At 34.4% G+C, this 14,363-nt stretch overlaps 2 long non-coding RNA genes across 12 annotated transcripts in view; one reads left to right on the top strand and one right to left on the bottom strand.

The window, feature by feature from the left end:
• LOC123384788 overlaps positions 1–14,363 on the top strand; it is an 86,785-nt gene that overhangs the window by 31,403 nt on the left and 41,019 nt on the right. For 4 of the 5 annotated variants that reach the window (XR_006596357.1, XR_006596358.1, XR_006596356.1 and 1 more), the window contains exon 1: positions 5,073–5,262. The exons of the other annotated variant lie outside the window; for it this stretch is intronic. This is a non-coding gene — a long non-coding RNA (uncharacterized LOC123384788). Of the gene's footprint in view, positions 1–5,072; positions 5,263–14,363 lie in introns of those variants that run through there. 5 annotated transcript variants of the gene reach the window in all.
• Positions 1–14,363, bottom strand: part of LOC123384787 — a 269,112-nt gene that overhangs the window by 229,732 nt on the left and 25,017 nt on the right. The window lies entirely within an intron of this gene.

The raw sequence follows: 14,363 nt of genomic DNA, 5'->3' as shown, positions 1-14,363 counted from the left end.
GTAAACATTCAAAGCTAAAAGCCAAAAGAATAAAAACAGAGTGAATAACTAGCAATCCAGTAAAGAAAAGAATGCACAAATAAAAAATAAATCAGTGAGTCCATAATGCAAATATTTTAAAAGCAAATGGGTAGAAAAATGTTAACAGAAACAAGGTAAAATACATAATCACAATAAATGTAAATTCACTATACTTGTCAGTGAAAAATTGAGATCATATGATTTTAGGCAAAATAAAATCACTCCTAATGGGATTTATAAGAAGGAATCATTATGTCTCTCTAAAATGCTTATTTTAGGGCTTTATATGAAACCTTGCCCCTCAATGTGACTATATTTGAAGATAAAGGATTTAAGGAGTTAATTAAAATTAAGTAAGGTGATGAGGGTGGTGACCTGATCTGACAGGTCTGGGGTCCTTGTGAGAAGAGGTAGAGACACCAGAGATCTCTCTCTCTGTGGAAAGAGGCACAGAGAAAAGACCAGTGAGGGTTGCAAGAAGGTGACGTCTAGAGGTCAGGTTTCCAGACATCAACCATGCTGGCACCTTGATCTTGGACTTCTAGCTTCCAGAATGGTAAGAAAATAAATTTCCATTGTTTAAGTTATCCACCCAGTGGTATTTTGTTAGGGCAGCTTGTACACACTAATACAGGCACCTCAAACCTTCTCTTCACAGAAAGTTTGAAAGGAAAAGGAAAAGGATGTTAAAGTTTGAAAGGAAAAGGAAAAGGATGTTAAAATACCTAGTAGGCAAATACTAACCTAAAGGCAGCTGGTGAGCCAATATACCATAAAAAAAAAATTGACTTTATTAGGGATAAACTGTATATCTAGTGACAAAAGGTCTGATTCACCAGGAAGGCCATTAGATGCATAAAGTTATGCATCTAGTTCTATAACCTTGGACTATAAAAAGCAAGAATGGAAAGAACTACGGGGGAAAACTGACCAGTCCTTCATTATGGTGGGCATATTTCTATGGAAGTTCCTATTAACAGGTCAAGCAAACAGAGGTTGATAAACATACAGAAATTTTGAACTCACTTTAGACATTTTATCAGACATCTAAGGAAAAAAATACAAATAGCATTTTTCATTTTAAATTGTGTTGTGATATATACGTGTGTGTATGTGTATGTATGTATGTGTGTGTGTATATATATACACACACATATTATACACATACATACACACGTTACGTATATATATAATATATATAATCACATATATACAGCTTAAATAATTACAAAGTGATCACCCAAAGTCCACAGGCTAAGAAATAAAATATACCACCAACATTTCCCATTTATCCCTCCACAAACACATTCCCCACCTCGTAGAGCAAATATTATCCTAACGTTACAAGCAAGAACTCCATACTTGTTTTATCCGTGTATTTTTACTGTTGTATGTCCTCCTAAATAATATAGCTTAGTACTGCCTATTATTGAAACTATAAGTGGAAGCATACTATGATTCTTTTGTGACATCCTGATTTTCTGTTGCAAGTTGACGTGACAATTTTAAATGTATGTTGATGATACCTCAGGTGTACAGAACTGAATTAATTACAATTCTTGGACCATGACACTTTTTTGGTGGCCATTATTTACACTTTTATACATAACCTAATGTTCAATGCTATAGTTAAATATTACGAATAGTCATATTCCTGTATATAGTACAGGAATCATCTCTCTGCTTCACTGTGCTCTTGCCAGGAACAACCAATCCAGATTTTTTTTTATCACACCCTTGTTTATAAATTATATATATATATATATATAAATTAATCAAGTTTATAAGTATATATGAGCCCTATATTGTTGACTTTTGCTTATTTCAAGGCATCACAAAAGTTACACTGCATGCAGCATTTTTAAACCTGAATTTTAAATCTTCAATTATGAAGAAAATTTGTTTTGGTCATTCTATCTTTGATAAATTTTATCATCAATTGTGTTACTGATGCAACAACTGAACCTATTTATAGTATACAATTCAATGAGATTTGACATACTTACACATTATGCATAATATATATATATATATACACATGTATATATATATGTGTATATATATATGTGTATATATGTATATACATATATATGTGTATATATATATATATACATATATGTGTGTATATATATATACACACACACACACACACACACACACACACACACACACACATGTCCTATCAGCAGGAAACCTCTGATCTGCTTTCTGTCACTGTAGATTGGTTGGCGTTTCTATAATGCTATAGTAGTGGAATCTCAATATACGTTCCATTTTTTTTCTGGTTTCCTTTACTTAGTATATTTATTTTAGGATCTATCCATGTCATGCATATCAAGATTCATTGCTTTTGACTGTTGAGTAGTGTTCCGTTATACAGATATACCACAATTCGTTTACCCATTTACATCCTGATGAAGGTTTGGTTTGTTTATGGTATTTGGCGATGACACAGAAAGCTTCTATGTATAATTCTTCATACGACATAACGTGTCTATTTCTCTTGGTTAAAAATCTAAGAATTGAGTGTCTAGAACAAATGATACCTGTATGTTTAATTCATTAAAAAAAATGCAAACATCTTTTCCAGAGTGGTTGCAATAGTTTATATTCCCATTAGCAGCAAGCTAAGAGCCTAGTTGCTACAAATGGTTGCCAAAACTTGTTATGTCATACCTTTTATTTACACATGGCAGTAGGTTTGTAATACTCTTAGAGTGTGGTTTTACTTTGCACTCCTCAAATGACTAATGGTATTGAGCATCATTTTGTGTGCTTATTTTCCATCTATTTATCTTCTTTGGTAAAGTGTTTCTTTAAATTAGCTTTTAAGAGTTATCTTAATATTCTGGATATATACATATATATACATATATATGGATATATATATGTGGATATATGCATTAACAGTTATCTTAATAACTCTTATGCATATATAACTATATAATTCATATATATATAACTAATATCTATATATATATGGATATATACATATGCATTAAGAGTTATCTTAATATTCTGGATATATACATATGCATACATATACATATGCATATATATATACATATATACATATGCATATATAAAAAATATTTTCCCAGTATGTGAATTATCTTTTTATTCTCTTATGTGTTTCAGAGAGCAAATAGTCTTAATTTTGATAAAATTAAATAATTTTTATTTTTCATGGAATATGCCTTTAATGTAATATCTGTTAAATCTTTGTACAATCTATGGCCAAAAAAACATTTCTCTATATTTACTTCTAGAAGAGTTATTTAGCTTTAGGGTTAACATTTAGGTCTATAATACATTCTAATAAATTTTCATATGGTGAGATAAATTTTATATGGTTCATTTCTTTGCATATGGATATTCAAATATTTTAGCACAGTTTGTTGAAAGAGTATCTATTTACACCAAATTCCTCTCCATCCCTGTCAAAATCACTTACCCTTATATATGAGAGTCTAATTCTGGGATCCTTCATCTCTTTTATAGAAGTTATTTGTCCATATTTATGAAAATACCACATTTCCTTGATTACTGCATTATAACAAGTCTTTTTTTTAAGTTTATTTATTTTGAGAGAGAGAGAGATGGGGGGGCAGAGAAAGAGGAAGAGAGGGGCTCTGTCAGTGCAGAGCTTGATGAGGGGCTTGAACCCACTAATTGTGAGGTCATGACCTGACCTGAAATCAAGAGTCCGATGCTTGGGGCGCCTGGGTGACTCAGTCTGTTAAGCATCAAACTTCAGCTCAGGTCATGATCTCATGGTTCGTGCATTTGAGCCTCGCATCAGGCTCTATGCTGACAGCTCAGAGACTGAAGCCTGCTTCAAATTCTGTCTCTGTCTCTGCCCTTCACCCGCTCGTGCTCTCTCAAAAATAAACATCGAAAAAAAAATTAAGAAAAAAAAGAGTCAGATGCTTAACTGATGTATCCTCCCCTTTTTTTAAACCAGTCTTGAAGTTAGGTAATTTAAATTTCCAAAAATATTAGTATTTTCTAAAATTGTTTTAACTTTTACGTGTCCTTCATAATGTACAATATTTCTAATCATGTCATCAAATTTTGCAAAAAAGTCTGAAGAAATTTTGATTAGGATTGCAGGAAAGCTATAGATAAATTTGGGGAGAATTGGCATCTTAATGAAACTGATTTTGTGATAAATCAACACCATATGTCTCTCCATTTACATAGATCTTCAGCTTCTCTCAGCAATGTGTCATAGTTTCCATGCAAATGATTTGCAAGTCATTTCTCAGAAACCTATCTGCATTTCCTATCAGTTGATGTTTTCTTACAATCAATGTCAGTTACTGATCTTTCTTTGCTACTGTGTGGAAACAGAATTGACTTTCCTATATTCATCATGTGTGTTCTGTAATTATTCCTCATTATTTGTTCAAGTAGCTTCTTACATTTTCTGAAGGTTTTTCCATATTGACAAACATCATCTGTGAATAAGGAGAGACTGACTTTATTTCAGCCTGGATGCCTTTTATCTCTTACTGTTAGTTTATTTCCCTGGCTAATACTTCCAGTACAATATGGAGTAGAAATGATGAGAGTTGATGTCTTCGTCTTGTTCCACTTGCTTAGGGAAAAGACACTGAGTCTTTCATCAATTGAGTATGATGTTAGCATAGATGCCCTTTCCCAGGTGAGAAATATTCCTTCTATTCCTAGTTTGCTAAGTTTATTGTTCCCTCTTTAGGAATAATTGTGACAGTTTGTCAAACATTCTTGCTGTATCTATTGAGATATGTTTTTTTTGTTTTTCTCTTTCTTTCTTACAGTGTTAATACGGTGAGTTACATTGATTGATTTTTGAGTGTTAAGTCACTTCTGTATTCTCAGGATAAATTTGACCAGCACAGACATGGAAATTGTTCCTCTGTCAAGGGAGCTCAAATGAAAGACTCCTGTAGTTTTATAGCTCTAAGGGGTTATAGGGGAGGTGGAAAGGGAGTTAGGGGTGGGAAAACGCTGAGCCTTGAGAGTGGGGAAAAAGGGTCCTCCTCAAAGCTATTCTCTTCTGCCCCAGTAAGACGACCTGAAGACGACTCCCACAGAAGACCCCAGATAGAGAGACTTCGGAATGAAGGCTCCTGAACTAGGAAGGCAGACATGCTTCAAGAGGACGGCCTGCCAGGGCTTACCTCCCAGGCTGCAATGCACTAACCATGCACGGGGCCTGGTTGTGAGGAGAATGGCATTTCCCGTGATGCCTGCCAGGTAAATCCAGGTACTTGCCTATAGCTGTCCTGAAAAATCACACGTAGGCTTCTGGCCATGAGCTATACTTCTGAGGAAATATTTCATTTGTACTTGGAATGTGTATGCCAATTAAGTAATAGTTGATAGTGTTGCAGTCTTCAGTACCCTTACTGAGAACTGAGGGCCAAGTATTTCTGCCAATTTTCATGAGGGAGGTTAGCCTGGAATTTTCCTCTCTTGCAGTGTCCTTAGTTTTTTGTATTAAGATAGTACTAATGCAGCCACAGTGGAAAACAGCATGGAGGTTCCTCAGAAAGTTAAAAACAGAACTACCCTACAACCCAGTCATCACACTACTGGGTATTTACCCCCAAAATACTAATCCAAAGTGATAAATACACCCATTTATAGCATTATTTGCAATAGGCAAATTATGGAAGCAGCCCAAATGTCCATCTATAGATGAATGAAGAAAATGTTGTATTTACGTATGTACATTTGTGTACACACACACACACGAATATTATTCAGCCAGAAAAAATGAAATCTATTTGCAGTGAGCTAATCACTATAATGGTAAGCAAAATAAGTCAGTCAGACAAAGGCAAATACTGTACGATTTCACCCAAGTGGACTTTAAAAAGCAAAATGGGCACCTGGGTGGCTCAGTCAGTTGAGAGACTGACTTCAGTTCAGATCATGACCTCGCGGTTTGTGAGTTCCAGCCCTACATCGGGCTCGCTGCTGTCAGCACAGAGCCCACTTTGGACCCTCTGACCCTCTCTCTCTGCCCCTCCCCTGCTTGCACTTTCTCAAAAATAAACATTTAAAAAGAAGAAACAAAACAAATGAGCAAAGGGTAAAAAAGAGAGGGACAAACCGACAAGGAGACACTGAACTAGAGAGAGCAAACAGATGGCTACCACAAGTGGGTGGGGGATGGGTGAAATAGATGGTGGGTATTCAGGAGGGTACTTGTTGTAAACACCAGGTGATGTATGGAAGTGTTGAATCACTGTACTGTACATCTGAAACTAATATAACACTGCCTGTCGATTAAAGTGGAATTAAAATAAAAACTTAACAAAAGATGGTGGTGAGGTCATAAAATTAGTTGGTGAATATTTTATTATTTTCTTTCCTTTAGAAGAGTTTTAATAACGCTGAAGTGACTTGTTTCCTAAATGTTTATAGATTCACCAGGAAAGCGATCATCTTTAAAAATTTTTAATGGCATGTATTTTTGATTACTGGTTCAATTTCTGTCATGATTTTTGAACCTCTTAAGTTTTTATTTTGTTTGTTTCTAAGTCAGTTTTCATAAGTAATATTTTTCTATGAAGTTTCTCACTTTATCCAAATGTTCATATTTATTGGCATAAAGTGATTCATTAAATTTGTATTTATGTTTTAGAGTTTAAAGCTCTGCAAAGTGATAGCAGAAACAATTCATCAGTGAATTTATAAGTGCAAATGTATTACAACCATTAAATAGATAAAAAAAAAATCTACTTAGTACATTACTTGCTTTAAGCATCATATGCCTTGTATATAGAGAATGTATCTTTTTTTTATCAGTTTTTATTTAAATTCTAGTTAGTTAACACAGTGTAATATTAGGTTCAGGAGTACAATTTAGTGATTTAACACGTCTATACAATACCCTGTGCTCATCACAACAAATGCACTCCTTAATCCCATCACCAATTACACTGATCCACCCTACCCACCTCCCTTCTTGTAACCATTGGTTTGTTCTCCATAGTTAAGAGTCTGTTTCTTGGCTTTCTCTCTCTCTTTCCCTTTAATTGTCTTTTGTTTCTTAAATTCCACATATGATAACCTGTATACCCAAGAATCCCAGGAAGCTTTCAGCCCAAGAGTTACTATCACTACAAAATCAGACATCTGGTAGCTTGTGCAATATGTAGATGAATCACAGTTCAGTGAATCCCTGTTCACCCAGCTAACCATGGTACATGTGCTGTCATTGGTTTAGGATTGGTTTCCCAAAACAGGAAGAATAAAAATCCTCTCTCCCATTAGACAATGATGGTTAGCCTATGGCAGGCACTCTTTCAGTCACCATGCTCCCCACTAGTTAACCACAAAAAGAAAAGTATCTGATAGAAGTATGTTTTCGAAACTCAGGCTTATTCAATCTTATATATGTTACTTTATCACTTAGCAATAGATTTATCCCTATAAATGATAATCATTTATGCTCAACTAATTGAGGAATTATGTCAAAAATATCCTATCTTATGAGAAACACCAGTACCATAAAAATGTCCATATGTAAGGCAAGTCTTGACTGTTGCTATGACTGATAAAGATTTCTTAAATACTTCTAGGATGAAACAAAATTGTCTTTAACTCATACAAATGAATTTGTTAAGCAGACTCTATTAATGATAATGATAGACTGAGGAGAATTTTTATACTACCCACATTACCTCTTCCTCAGAAAAAAACGAAACATATTGAGAAGCTATATTAGCTCTTTCAAAACCTCACAGTATTAAAAGTTTTCCTGTTTTCCACTTTAGGGAACTTTTCTTGTTTAATATTTATCTATTGAATATCTATTGTCTTTTTTACGTGGTGCTATTTATGTCATGCTATACAAACTTGAAAACTAGTTGAACTGCAAAAGAGAAGAAAATCCTGGATCATTATCTAAAACAAAGTACAGTTTAACCCCCCAAAATAAAAATTACTGAGAGTTTCGACACACTGATTTGGAAAAATAAATGGTGAAACAATTACTACTATAATCCTTAACACCTAAGTAAATTTAGGGTTACTAACTCTTTAAAATGAAAATTTTAAATATATATTTATTTCTTATTTTATTGTTTTCTTCAAGAATGGCAATGAGTTTGCTATGACTACATGGAAACCTGTCCACACAAATGTCTGAAGCTGAAAAATACACTTCTATTTGATATTAAGTTTCATAGTTTATTCTTTGTGTGCAGCCATAATTACGTGTAACAGTGCAAGTAATTATATTTTACTGCCAGCAAAAATGAAATTTAAATTCATTTTAAGGAATATCACATTTTCCTCCTCCCAAAAACTGGTCCTAGGAACAAAGCGTCGCCTTTCAGTTAAAATAGTTTCACTATAGATATGGATTTGTGCAATTTGTGTAATTGTGTTTTTCTTACACCAATATTAAGAATACTTTAAAACGAGTAGGTGGGTTTCAGAGACCAAGTGAGCTCCTAAGGTCATTTGCATTTGGTGGTTACTAACTACAAACAGTCTAAGGAAAATAAGGATATATTAGTGTTTGGTTAGAACTCTTTAATCACAAAGTGCTGCATTTCAATAGCTCAATTTCTAATTTAATTTTATCTGTTCCTACTACAGATTATTTCTAAATCTTGAAGCCCTTTGCTTTAACTAAATCATCAGTTTAAAGTAATTAAGCCAGCATTGTCTATCTTCTAAGATTGTAATCCCTTTATTTTTTTTCTTATATATTTTGATACATGGGTTTTGGGCAATACATCTGCTTTCCTAAAATAATGTGTTATATTACTATTTCTCATAATTTCAGACTAAGGTTCCCTAACAATGAAGGACATGGAACTGACATCCTTGGAAATCTGGTAGATCCTAAGATATTTGAAATCCATAGGATTTCAATGCCTTTTAATGTTTTTGTTTTGTTGTGTTTTATCGGATTCAGACTCTGTTTAAAACGAAATCCTTGCTTGTTCCAGTATTAATATATTTCCTCCACAATACTTATGTGAATTGATACTTCATAGGCACCAATATTTATTCTATGGCTCACGGGACCACCCAGCCCATTTCTGTATATCCCTAAGGTTTACAAACATTCAAACTTGAGGAACAGATCACCAGATATCATGGGTTGTATCCAACACTCACCCCTCATTTTATGTTACCTGAATTTAGATGAAAACCTTAAAATTTAGGAAGAAAAGAAAACCTTATTTTTCTTGGATGATGTAAACTATGGGTTTACAAAGATTGGTAGTCATACAGTTTAAAAATTGCCTTTTTTTCAAGAAAAAGAAAGTGAGACATAGAGATATAGAGGGAATTATCCACAATTCCAATGGAATTGAAGAATTAGAATTAAAGATCAGAAACTCTGGGAAACTTGGAGTGTTTCTAACGCCACAGCTCTGCCTTTCTTCTCTGGTTATGTGAAGCTAATCTCTTCTGACACGTGCTTCTGTAGAAATGACAGCCTCGTCATCTGCTGGATATAGGTTACGAAACTATATCCTTTCCGTAGTTTTGCTCAAGACATTTGCCTTTTCAAGACATTCTGAGTTCATCTCAAATTTGCAGGTAGAATTTTATATAAGACTAGAAAAGGTTTATCATCGTGTAAAGATGATGCCAAAAAGACAATCTTTTCCCAATTTTATACTTTCAAAAACCTTTTTTAAACTCTTCCTTCACCGCTCAAGGAGTGATATGCAGGTACAGCAGCAAAAATACAGCGAAAAATAGCCTTCCTTCCTCGTGACTTTTCTAGTTCATTCAAACATGCTGCCTAGCCTTACCCTTTGTTATGCCTGTAACTATTCCGTGATTAAATGTGTCAACTTCAGCGGCACCTTTTGTGATATTTTTAACTAATTACTTTCAAGATTCTGCAGGGCCTGTGTTTTCCCTAGGGTCTCGCTGCCTTCTTCCTTTCTCTGGTTCTCCTACATACAACCTCCTTGGACTGTCTGGTCTCATTGTTAAGCAAGTCAGAATGTTCCCTACAATATGCTGCTTCATGCATCCTGACTCCAGCTGAATAAAAGTCCTGGCAGATTTCCAGTCTATTCTCTGCTCTAGATTTTATTTAGTTGAAGAAATTTTGCTTCATGAAGATATTTTTTTTTTACCCAAGTTATCCTTCCTAAGACTGACTCTAGCATATTTTTTACTCTTGAAATTTTTTATAGCATTTGCTCTCTTTAAAATTAATCTAGGACTTTAATTGTACCAGCTCTTATAGGTTATTTAATTCAACGTTTTTTTATTCTATAACTTTTCAGCCTTATCGAGGTATAATTGACAAACTGTAAAATATTTAGAGTGTATCGTGTCGTGATTTGATGTGCATACTGCGACAGAAATACCCAGATCAACGCAGTTTTTACCAATTGTAGTCACCAAGTTGTAATTAGATCCTCAGATCTTATTTATCTTATAACAAATTGTACCCTTTAATAGAAGTGCTAACCATGCAGCATTTATCTTTCCCTAGCTGGCTTAATGTCCAGGTTCAGGTATGTCATTGCAGATGGCAAGATTTTAAGGCTGAATAATATTCCATTGTGTATATATGCGACACTTTCTTTATCCATCCATCCCTCAATAGACACTTAGTTTGTTTTCTGAACAATGCTGTTGTGAATAATGCTATAATGAACATAAGTAGAAAAATTCTTCGAGATAAAGGTTTTATTTCCTATGGACATATACCACAATATACAACCTCATGATGTCACAGTTTGTGAGTTTGAGCCCCACATGGGACTCTGCGCTGATGGCATGGACCCTGCTGGGGATTCTGTCTGTCCTTCTCTCTACCCCTCCCTGGCTTGTGTGCTCCCTGTCGCTTGCGTTCTCGCTCTCTCAGAAAAGAACTTAAAGAAAAAAATTTAATAACAAATAATTAAAGAAAAGAATTTGTTGACCATTGATGCATGGATTTCTGGGTTCTCTGTTTTATTCCATTGATGTATGTCTCCTTTTTTTAAGGCCAGTATCATATTATTTGATCCCAAGAGCTTTGTAACATAGCTGGAAATCAGAAAGTACAATTATCTACAGCTTTGTTTTTCCCTCCCAAGATAGTTTTTGTTGGTTGGGGTCTTCTGTGATTCCATGCAAATTTTGAGATTGCTTTCTGTTTCTGTTTAAAATTGCCATGGATGGGGCTCCTGGGTGGCTCAGTCGGTTAAGCATCCGACTTTGTCTCAGGTCATGATCTCACACTCTGTGAGTTCGAGCCCCGCGTAGGGCTCTGTGCTGACAGCTCAGAGCCTGGAGCCTGTTTCAGATTCTGTGTCTCCCTCTCTCTCTGCCCCTCCCCTGTTCATGCTCTGTCTCTGTCTCAAAAATAAACGTTAAAAAAAATTTTTTTTAAAAAATTGCCATGGAAATTTTCACAGGGATTGCGTTCAATCTGTAGATGACATTGGGCAGAATGGATATTTAAACAATATTAATTCCTCTAATCCGTGAATATGGAATATCTTTTTATTTAGTTGCATCTCTAACTTAAATGATTTTGTTTTTGGTGTACAGACCTTTCACTTCCTTGACTAAATTTAAACAAAGTAAATTTTTTTGGATGCTATTATAAAGAGGACTGCTTTCTTAATTTCTCATTCTGATGATTTGTTATTAGTGTACAGAAACATGACTGACTTTTGTATATCGATTTTATAACCTGGAACTTTACTGAACTTGTTTATTAGTTCTCCAGGGGAGAACAATTTTCCAGTGGAGTCTTTAGGGTTTTCTGTATATAATTTTATCTGCAAATATAAACAGTTTTCTGATTTAGAGGGTTTTTCTTTTAATTTTTTATTCTTTTTTCTTGCCTAGTTGTTCTGCCTAGGACTTCAGAACGATGTTGAATAAAACAGCTGATCTTAAAGGAAAAGCTTTCAGTTTTTCACTGTTGACCATGATGTTAGCTATGGACTGGTCACATGTGGCCTTTATTATGTTGAAGTACCCTCCTTCTATACTCAGTTGAGAGTTTTTATCAGGAAAGAAAGAATTTTGTCAAATGCTTTTTCGGCATCTATTGAGATGATCATATGATTTTTATCCTTCATTTTGTTAATGAGGTGCATCCCACTGATAGATTTGCATATATCGAACCTTACTTGATCCTTGTACATGATTCTTTTAATGTAGTATGAAGTTTGATTTGCTAGTATTTTGTTGGAAGATTTTTGCACTTTCAACAGGTATATTGGTAATTTTCTTGTAGGGTCTTTGGTTGGTTTTAGTATTAAAATAACAGTGGCCTTGTCAAATGACTAGGAGTATTCCTTCCTCTTCTGTTTTTTCGGGAGAGTTTGAGAAGGACGGCATTTCTTTTTAAATGTTTGTTAGAATTCACCAGTGAAGCCAACTGGTCCTGGGTCTTCTCTGTTGGAAGATTTTTAATTAATGATTCAACATCCTTACTAAGTAATTATTCAGGCTTTCTATTTCTGCATGGTTAAGTCTTTGTAGACTGCGTTTCTAGGAATGTAGCCATTTCTCCTACACTAGTTTGTTGGTATATAATTGTTCAGAGTAGTTTCTTCTGATTTTAGTGTTTCTTGTTCTGACTTATAGTGTCTCTTCTTTCATTTCTGGTTTTATTATTTGGGGCTACTCTCAGTCTTACTTTTTTAGCTCATTTAGTTAAATGTTTATCCATTTTATCTATCTTTGCAAAACTCGGTGTTAATTGTATTCATCTATTTGATTAACTTTTAGCCTCCGTTTATTTCTGCTCTTTGTTATTTTCTTCTACTAACTTAGGGCCTACTTTTTTAGGTTTTAGATCCTTTAGCTGTAAAGTTAGGTTGTTTAAGATCTTAATGCAAGCATCTAGCACTATAAACATCTCTCTTCGGCCTGCTTTTTCCTGTGTTCTCTAAGTTTTGGTATGCTGTGTTTCCATTTTCATTTTTTTCAAGATTTGTTTTAAATTTCTCCTTCAATCCATCTGTTGTTCAGAAATATATTTGTGAATGTTCTAGTTTGTGGTTTTTTTGTTTTGTTTTTGTTATTGGTAGCTACTTTTATATCATTAATTTCCATAAAGATGTTTGATAGGATCTCTTTCTTAGATTTCTTGTTATCCCTCAGTAAAATAAAGATCAAGCTGAGTGGCCAGCACATAGGAGGATCCAATGAGAAAGGGGCTGCTGGTATCTATTTTTTAAATGCAGTGAATACAAATGTGTCATGAATGCCTTCAACTCTCATGAATCCAATTATGTGTTTGAAAAAGAGAGGAGAGATACGGAAAGAGAGAAATAGATGAGACACACACACAGATTTTCAATAGCACAGGGTGTACCTGTGCCAATCTTTTTACTCAGTGAATACATAACCCAGAATGAGTATGACATAGAGGACATCAAAGAACTGTCCCCAGTTGTTAGTTCCTGCGTGCTGTTCCAAATGTGAGCATTGTACCCTATTATGATCCCAGGATTAAAAGTTACACATTTTTATGTGAAAAGTATAAAAATGAAGGGCAAATATTTTATTTGGAGCCCCCCCCCCCCCACCAAAATAAATTCTTACAGTATTATGAAAAGAATGGTGTTGAACTTGATGAAGAAAAATCTTTTATGTGCCAACGTTTGCATTACTATGAGATTCTCAAAAATAATATCTGATCTTTAGCTTGCTGACTTCATTTCTAATTCCTCAGTAGGATGCAATTTCTCTGTGATAGTTTACAATTGTTGCCACATAAGATTCTCCAACTTAACTGCGTAGAACAGAATTATAGATTCAATTCGCATTTACCAAAACTGATCCTCCCTCATTTTTACTTCTTAGTAGATAAAACGGTGCCTCAATCAATATGGTTGCCCTAGCTTGAGGCTAAAAACATTAGGGCCATCTGAGATTTCTTTCCCTTTCACATATATATCTAATCAATCAGCAGGTTATGTCATTCTGCTTTCAAAATATTCCCCAATTTCAACAATTCCCTTATCAATAACCCAAGTTTGGCATTATCAGCTTTTGCTATAGACTTCCTATCATGACTAACTGCAAAGTTTCCTTCTGCAATCCCCAAAATCGTTCTCTTTCCTGTCCCCAAATTCCAGATCCTTGTCCTTTTAAGTTGTAAATTTGATTAGGCAACTCTTTTGGTTAAAAATCTTCTATGTTTTTTCAGTGCAGTAATATAAAATCCAAAACCCTTACAATAGCCCAATTTAATGTGCCCACTGCCTATAGTTCAAGACTTCATTTCCTCACATTAGTTCCTGGTATTTTGATAATCGTGTCCTGTGGACACACCAAAGTTTATTCGTCCTTCAGATATTTTGTTTTGCTGTTTGCTCATGTAAAATTCTCCTCCCCAATGTCTTTACATG

The sequence above is a fragment of the Felis catus genome, chromosome B1 (genome assembly GCF_018350175.1).
Source record: "Felis catus isolate Fca126 chromosome B1, F.catus_Fca126_mat1.0, whole genome shotgun sequence".
Classification (NCBI taxonomy): domain Eukaryota; kingdom Metazoa; phylum Chordata; class Mammalia; order Carnivora; family Felidae; genus Felis; species Felis catus.
Note: the sequence above shows the minus strand (reverse complement) of the source record. Positions and strands in the feature narration are given on the sequence as shown.